The sequence below is a fragment of the Helianthus annuus genome, chromosome 10 (assembly GCF_002127325.2).
Source record: "Helianthus annuus cultivar XRQ/B chromosome 10, HanXRQr2.0-SUNRISE, whole genome shotgun sequence".
Lineage (NCBI taxonomy): Eukaryota > Viridiplantae > Streptophyta > Magnoliopsida > Asterales > Asteraceae > Helianthus > Helianthus annuus.
Genome location: NC_035442.2, coordinates 48,296,474 through 48,305,546, shown reverse-complemented (window position 1 = coordinate 48,305,546; position 9,073 = coordinate 48,296,474). Strand labels below are relative to the sequence as shown.

The 9,073-nt window shown below is 35.5% G+C and overlaps 1 long non-coding RNA gene across 1 annotated transcript; it reads right to left on the bottom strand.

The window, feature by feature from the left end:
• Nucleotides 1-334: 334 nt before the first annotated feature.
• Nucleotides 335-2,159, bottom strand: LOC110881689. The gene is made up of 4 exons (XR_002559856.2): nt 1,995-2,159; nt 1,049-1,398; nt 547-673; nt 335-455 (listed from the first exon to the last, which is right to left on the bottom strand). It is a non-coding gene; the product is annotated as an uncharacterized LOC110881689 (long non-coding RNA).
• Nucleotides 2,160-9,073: the final 6,914 nt, after the last annotated feature.

Genomic DNA, 9,073 nt, shown 5'->3' with positions numbered 1-9,073 from the left:
GTTTGTTATGTTTATCCTCTCTTATCTCTTCCATCTATGAACATGAACACGAAAATCACGGATTGGATCCCGAACATGGACCTACACTGCTTACGAGCTCGCGATCTAGCAGCTGATTCACGGTTTTTTATCATTCGTCTCTGTCTTCGTTCAACAACCTTTTCAACCGTCCCGCTTCTTCTACCCCTTACAATCCCAGTAAACTCATAAGATGAAGGCGAAACCGACGACATATCTCCATTATTCTTCCCCATTCCGTCTGACGAAACTGCGGGCGACCCGACAGTAACCGCAACCACACCGGGCACCCCTAACCCCACCATACCCCCACCCCACCCTGTAACGCACCGCTATTAACGATATTATTATTCATCATCGGATCCGACATGCCCACGATCCCGTTCCGGATTACTGGTCTACCCAATGGTTTACTACTCGGTACCGTCTCCAAGCTTCTGTATTCATGAAAATGCATTAAAAAATCAGTCTCCGTTTGCGAATGTCAAAAAGTATAGATACATAGTAGTTTTGTTTTGGCCTAGTTACCTGACTTGAGAAATATGCCAGCAGGATACATATACCATGCCCCTAATTACCAAACATCACAGCAAACAGGAAAGGGAATGTGACAACAGTATATACTCCATGATTTGCTTCTTGGTATTTGGCAACACTGCAAGATGAGTAAAATAGATGATTTACGGAAAGTAAAACAAGTAAAACATTCACATAGACCAAATTCATATCATCCACCACAATACATCACAGTATTAACCTTCCACTACTTTTTCCTTTTTTTTGAGTAACTACTTTATTTTTTGAACTTTTATTTGGTACACACTTTACCTCAAAAGGATACAGAGCTTCACGAATATCTTAGTTTTACCGAACCAGAGTACGATACAGTTCAAGAATTAAACAAAAATCAGCAAAAAACCTAAATTCAATTTTCCAAATAAAGGTGTGAATCTGAAAGGGGATCAAAGAATGATATCAACAAAACCTAAAAATAAAGAACTGAAATAATTTTGCCCTAATCTGTGCATACCTTGTTTGACCGAGAGGAGCAAGCAACAGCACTGGTCGCCAGCGAATCAGCGGGGGGATTTTCCGGCCGGGGCAACAGGTCTGCGATGGAATGTCCAGTTTACTCTAGATAAAGATGGAATGGCCAGTTTACGCTATTTTGGAAGGCTCGATAACCGCTATCCCACCGCTATTGACTGCTCAGAAGCTTCTAATTATTACAAAAGGCAATGGAAGCGAATATGAGAAACTATACATACCCAGAGAGCGTTGGAGCACCATAAAGAACATCCATTTTCCAGTAAAGGTGCACGAACCTCACTGCTATCATGTTCTCTAGCATTTTCAGGTCCTGCATTGTTCTCCGAGCCTCTGAGGAAACGATTAAGAAATAATATATACAAATGAAACTGTGTGATCATAAAGCATATAGAAAATAAACTTCTTCATGATTTAATATCCACCCACCCTGTGACAACACAACTCAAAGATTGAAAAAAAAAAAAACATTTCCTTGATGGCTGATATTATCGGAATCAACTTCATAAGCTTAAGCCTTACACACAAAAGCAAAATTGGGGGTGAAATTAGGGTTAGCTCTTGCTGCTCCAAATGACCAACCCCATTATGGAACACCCAACTCAAATTGATCACATAAATCCATAGAACTAAAATCATCATAATCCAAAAAACATTAACAAAAGATGTGGTGGTAAGCAAAATTGGGGGTGAAATTAGGGTTAGCACTTGCTGCTCCAAATGACCAACCCCATTATGGAACACCCAACCCAAATTGATCACATAAATCCACAGAACTAAAATCATCATAATCCAAAAATCATTAACAAAAGATGTGGTGGTATTACAAGAAATCTTACCGGATTAATACAAACACAAAGAACAAATTGTTAGTAAAACTGAGATGAGTGAAAAGGATATATCAACGATTATATGTGATTGGAAATTACCTGTTTTGCGATTGCTAATCTGGATGAACCGGAGAAAAGTAACAAGGTTAAGATTTAGCAGAGAGAGAAGTAGATAGAGAGAGTAGGAAGATGAGAAATGAAGCGCATTGTAATCACCACCATGGCAGTTATAGCCATAAAGTAAGATAGTGAAGAGTTGGCTATAATAGACAATGAATGCAGCATTCAATCCTGTTGCAAAATCTCAATTTTAGCCCTAAGGTGTCTTAAAAATAAATCCATATCTCTGTTGTATTGGCTTGCACACTCTTGTATATCTTGCTTAAAAACTTGTACATGTGGTAAAATTACAAACTTGTACATCACTTCTCCTTTTTATAGTATTATAGATAGATATGGGCCAGGATCATTTCAGAACCATAAATATTTACAGAACTCGCAGAACTCCTAATAAACAATATTTTTATTTATATATTTTTATGTTTAGGATAATTTTGTCATTTATTATGTGTATTTTTACGATTACATACATGTTAAGAGTAATTTTATCATTTTTTATATGTAATTTTATAATTACACATATGCAAACTAGTTTTTTTACATATATGTAATTAGTTGTTACATATATATATATAATTTTGGCAATTAAATATATGTAAACTACTTTTAACATGTATGTAATCAAAGAAATACATCTAATAGATGATAAAAAGATCCTAAATAGAAAAGCTTATATATAAAATGATTGTTTATTAGGAGTTCTGAAAGTTCTGTAGTTATTTAGAGTTCTGAAATGAACTCAACCCTATATATATATAGATAGATAGGTAGGTATATGTGGATTCAACGTCAAATACGGGAAGACCACTTTGTGCATTATGTTATTAGTATAGTTATCTTGTATTGTTTGCATAAAAATATATGTATAGATAGGTGTATGTTAGGGCTTTCTTTTTCTCAACTGGAGCAATTACAGGCCCAAGTTGAGAAGATGTATTGTTTAGTATATCCAATTGGGCCGTTTGTGGCTTAGTTGTTATCTAGGAAAACTTGGGCTCGGAGTCCATTCCTCTTTGTTTGGGGCTTGATTTAGGATTGAATTCCCAAATAGAGAAGCTCAAACCCGATTCAAACTAGCCAAAGTCCCTTCTATCTAAGTTCGCTAAGTTCCGTCAATGTGGATCTAGGGTTTAGACAACTACCAAATCCAAATGTTCTCATCCATGGTTTGGTAACATGAGAAGGCAAAAACCTTGAAGACTTGTAACTCATGGCGTTTGATTTCTATATAATTATTTGCTTCCATTTGATGCATCGATATGACGTTTTTCTATGCTTTAGATTCAAGATTGATTGTTTGAGGTATGGTCGTTTCCTTACGTTTTTGGAAAATTGATAATTAGCATTTATTAATTTAGTTGGATAATTTATTTGGCTAGGCATGGGATTAGGTTCGAATCTTGCTGTAAAAAACTGAAATTTTAGTTACGTATCCAAGTTACAAACAAGATTTGGACCAAAAATCCCAAATTTCAATTTTGAGCAAACCAAAAACTCTTTACCAAATTTCAATTTTGGGCAGCCCACTATCAAATGACATGGCTCACCTGAGCAGTCCAGCAGCTACAAGTCTATAACCCACTTAAATGAGCTATTTTTACCATTTAAGTCATATCATCTGTTTCTATGATCATTCATGCTTGTATGATGTTTTCAGGTAAATACATAGCGAAGACTAATTATAATATGTTTATACTCTAGCATGGAGTTGAACCATTTTGAAAACAGAGATTAAATGAGCTAAAATTAAAATTTAATGTATGGAATAGGAAACAAACTCATTTTCATGCCATAGTTGTGTCTCACAAAGATAACTTGTTGAATGTAGGATCATGAAACAACCTAACGAGTCGATCAGAAGAGTGCTCAGACAGAATCAGAGGCGGAATTCATTGATTCGGTCTTCGTTTAGCTTGGATTCACTATTAACTGTCTCGTATATTGATATCTGAACAATTTACAATCACGTAGACACTTCGACAGCACCTCGGCGTCGGAATCAAGAACGTTACAAATGAGAAAGTTTGAAGCCTATTTATAGGAAGACCCCTGACCGTTTGAAGTTGACATGCCACACTTCAAACGGTCACCCCTTCAAACGAAAGGGCTTCAGACGACCACCTACTTTCAAACGTATATGACATTCAAACGGACATCTTCAAACAAAAGTCAAAATATAAACATTCTGTTTTGTCTTCTTGTGAACATATTGTAATGATGATGTCATTAGATGATGTCATCATCAAGAATGATGACATCACTCTTGATCAGATCAGCAACGAACCCGAGACTCGACATAAGACGAAGACGACAGATGACTGCACCAACATTGAACTATTCTTCAAATTTTTATGTTTTTATACTTTGATAGTTTGATTACGGGTACAACAACAATATTGTTAAAACAATAATTTAAATGTTTAATACAATGATCTGAGAAGTTGTGTGACCTAAATATACAGACTTTGATTGTTTACCTAAGTTTTTCCTTGTACTGAATTCTTTAGTTTGACGCATTTGAAATATATACAACCCTAATCTATCTAACTAAACATGTAGAAATTGCTACCTTTAGTAATGTTGGCCTGAAAGGACTCCTTTGGGACTGAGTCAAAAATCAATCCAGCTTTGACTTCACAAATCCAAAAGTCAAAACTAGTTTTTTTTTTTTTTATTGCTACCTCTAGTAAGTTTTGTTATCATAGATCCCGTTTCAGTTAAAGTGTTACCAAACTAGATTTTGATCGTTTAGCGGGTTTAAAATTCCAATTTATTTAGCATGGCTTGATTGGGTGTCCGATTAGTGTGTTCAAGATTTTTTTAGCGCATCTATACTTGTTAAGTCTTAGTGTATGTCCAATATTGTTTCAAATGATCATAACCAAACCTTTGGGTATAAGTCTTAGTTTGATTGGATCGTATTCTCCACTTGATCCTTTCAGGCCTTCCAACCACCAAAGAAGCAGTTCGAACAAGCGTTTTGTTGAAACGATGGAGGTATTTGTGGGCTTCAATTCCGTCTCGAGACGCAGATTGTTCTTGAAAACTAACAAATTTCAACGAGAGTGAATTCAAAGAGTTTGTGGATCAACTTTTGATAGACCGAACGGTAGATTTGGAAAGTTTTCGTTTACGTTGTGAAAATCACTACGATATGTCGACTATTGTTTAGTATATCCAATTGGGCCGTTTGTGGCTTAGTTGTTATCTAGGAAAACTTGGGCTGGGAGTCCATTCCTCTTTGTTTGGGGCTTGATTTAGGATTGAATTCCCAAATAGAGAAGCTCAAACCCGATTCAAACTAGCCAAAGTCCCTTCTATTTAAGTTCGCTAAGTTCCGTCAATGTGGATCTAGGGTTTAGACAACTACCAAATCCAAATGTTCTCATCCATGGTTTGGTAACATGAGAAGGCAAAAACCTTGAAGACTTGTAACTCATGGCGTTTGATTTCTATATAGTTATGTGCTTCCATTTGATGCATCGATATGACGTTTTTCTATGCTTTAGATTCAAGATTGATTGTTTGAGGTATGGTCGTTTCCTTACGTTTTTGGAAAATTGATAATTAGCATTTATTAATTTAGTTGGATAATTTATTTGGCTAGGCATGGGATTAGGTTCGAATCATGCTCTAAAAAACTGAAATTTTAGTTACGTATCCAAGTTACAGAACAAGATTTGGAACAAAAATCCCAAATTTCAATTTTGAGCAAACCAAAAACTCTTTACCAAATTTCAATTTTGGGCAGCCCACTATCAAATGACATGGCTCACCTGAGCAGTCCAGCAGCTACAAGTCTATAACCCACTTAAATGAGCTATTTTTACCATTTAAGTCATATCATCTGTTTCTATGATCATTTATGCTTGTATGATGTTTTCAGGTAAATACATAGCGAAGACTAATTATAATATGTTTATAATCTAGCATGGAGTTGAACCATTTTGAAAACAGAGATTAAATGAGCTAAAATTAAAATTTAATGTATGGAATAGGAAACAAACTCATTTTCATGCCATAGTTGTGTCTCACAAAGATAACTTGTTGAATGTAGGATCATGAAACAACCTAACGAGTCGATCAGAAGAGTGCTCAGACAGAATCAGAGGCGGAATTCATTGATTCGGTCTTCGTTTAGCTTGGATTCACTATTAACTGTCTCGTATATTGATATTGATATCTGAACAATTTACAATCACGTAGACACTTCGACAGCACCTCGGCGTCGGAATCAAGAACGTTACAAATGAGAAAGTTTGAAGCCTATTTATAGGAAGACCCCTGACCGTTTGAAGGTGACATGCCACCCTTCAAATGGTCACCCCTTCAAACGAAAGGGCTTCAAACGACCACCTACTTTCAAACGTATATGATATTCAAACGGACATCTTCAAACAAAAGTCAAAATATAAACATTCTGTTTTGTCTACTTGTGAACATATTGTAATGATGATGTTATTAGATGATGTCATCATCAAGAATGATGACATCACTCTTGATCAGATCAGCAATGAACCCGAGACTCGACATAAGACGAAGACGACAGATAACTGCACCAACATTGAACTATTCTTCAAATTTTTATGTTTTTAGACTTTGATAGTTTGATTACGGGTACAACAACAATACTGTTAAAACAATAATTTAAATGTTTAATAAAATAATCTGAGAAGTTGTGTGACCTAAATATACAGACTTTGATTGTTTACCTAAGTTTTTCCTTGTACTGAATTCTTTAGTTTTACGCATTTGAAATATATACAACCCTAATCTATCTAACTAAACATGTAGAAATTGCTACCTTTAGTAATGTTGGCCTGAAAGGACTCCTTTGGGACTGAGTCAAAAATCAATCCAGCTTTGACTTCACAAATCCAAAAGTCAAAACTAGTTTTTTTTTTATTGCTACCTCTAGTAAGTTTTGTTATGATAGATCCCGTTTCAGTTAAAGTGTTACCAAACAAGATTTTGATCGTTTAGCGGGTTTAAAATTCCAATTTCTTTAGCATGGCTTGATTGGGTGTCCAATTAGTGTGTTCAAGATTTTTTTAGCTCATCTATACTTGTTAAGTCTTAGTGTATCTCCAATATTGTTTCAAACGATCATAACCAAACCTTTCGGTATAAGTCTTAGTTTGATTGGATCCTATTCTCCACTTGATCCTTTCAGGCCTTCCAACCACCGAAGAAGCAGTTCGAACAAGTGTTTTGTTGAAACGATGGAGGTATTTGTGGGCTTCAATTCCGTCTCGAGACGCAGATTGTTCTTGAAAACTAACAAATTTCAACGAGAGTGAATTCAAAGAGTTTGTGGATCGACTTTTGATAGACCGAACCGTAGATTTGGATAGTTTTCGTTTACATTGTGAAAATCACTAGGATATGTCGACTGTATGGCGGTGGATTCGCGACGCCATTATGCGAAAAGTAAAATTGCTTGACTTGTCTTTTAACCCTAGGGTTGATGATGAGGTTATCAGGTTGCCTCCTATTCTGCTAACTTGCGATTCATTGGAGGTATTAAGGTTGTATTTGTTTACATCTACTCTAAGGTCGCCTACTCTCACTGGTTTTCCGGTACTTAGGGTTCTTCAACTCAACAGTGTTCAGTTAATGGATGGTGCTTCGATACAACCGTTTCTTAAAAACTGCCCATTGCTTGATGATTTGAGTTTGATTGACTGCTTCTCATACTTGTATGAAGATCTTGTCTCATACTCAGATGAAGATGAAGATGAAGATGTTTGTATTTCATGCCTAAATCTCATGACTCTGAGAGTTCATAATCGGAATATTGGTACTTATACCGAAAGGTTGTTGGATTATTCGGGTTTGTTTACGGGTCACGGGTCGGTGCGTTATTGGGTCGCGGTTTAATTGATTATGGGTCGAAGATTAATGGGTAACGTTTAATCAATAGTTTGCACGTTAAAAGATTTGGTCAGGAGTTGACCGATTTTATTGGAAGCTATTCAAAGTGCACGTTCTAGTTTACGGTTTATTTGGCAAATATTTGTAGTTTGTTAGCTTTTATTATTCCCACGTTTTGGTTTGTATGGCTTTAAATTAGCTTTGTTTTATTGAATAATGTACCCCCTTTATGTGAGTATCAAATACATTATCCATTTTTCGTTTACCTCTGCAACTTTACATTCATATAATTGTGTGTCTTGTGAGTGTGTCTTGTGTGAGTGTAGAATGTGAAAGGGGCCTGGACCAACAAAGGTTTGGTTATGGTGGTTTGTATGAAAACCTTGTTATTTGTTGGATTGATGTTGGGTGATCCTAACTTGGTTATTAGTTAAGAGGAAAAAAAGCAATGATGGTCAAATAGTCAATTCTGGTCAAAACATAAACGCAGGTAAAGAAGTCAACATTAGTAAAAGACGGGATATGTTGGTTGCATAAGCGTGTGTGTGTGTATATATATATATACTAGGTTAAAACCTCGTGTATTACACGTGTTAAATAAATTTAATTTTATGTACTAAATAAAAAAATAATTTATTTTTAAAAACCTCGTTTATTACACGTGTTGAGTAAATATAATTTATATATTAAATAGTAAAAAATTTATATCTATAAGAAACTCGTTTATTGTGCGGTTTGAATAAATGTAATTTTATATACCAAACAATAAAAAATTTATATTTAAAAAAAAACCTTATATATTCACGGGTGGAAGAAATGTAATTTTATATAGTAAAGAATAAACTTAGAAATTTTATAAAAGTTTCAAAGGGACAAGTTCACCACAGCCGAATGATCATCCGATCGGATGATCATCCGACCAGGTGAAAGTTCTCTACAACCACTCTACACTTAAACTATTTGAATCAGAGCTTTAAACTATCAATCTATCACTCGAATAGTCATTCGATCGAACGGCCATCCGACCGGATGACCATCCGGTCGAATGACTTGATCTTATACTACAACGAAAACTTCAAAAGTTTGAAACGTTTTTGAAACACACTAATGATCGAACGACCGCCCGAACGGATGGGTCCCATATGGATCGGATGACCCTCCGATCAAGAAACATGTCAGACACT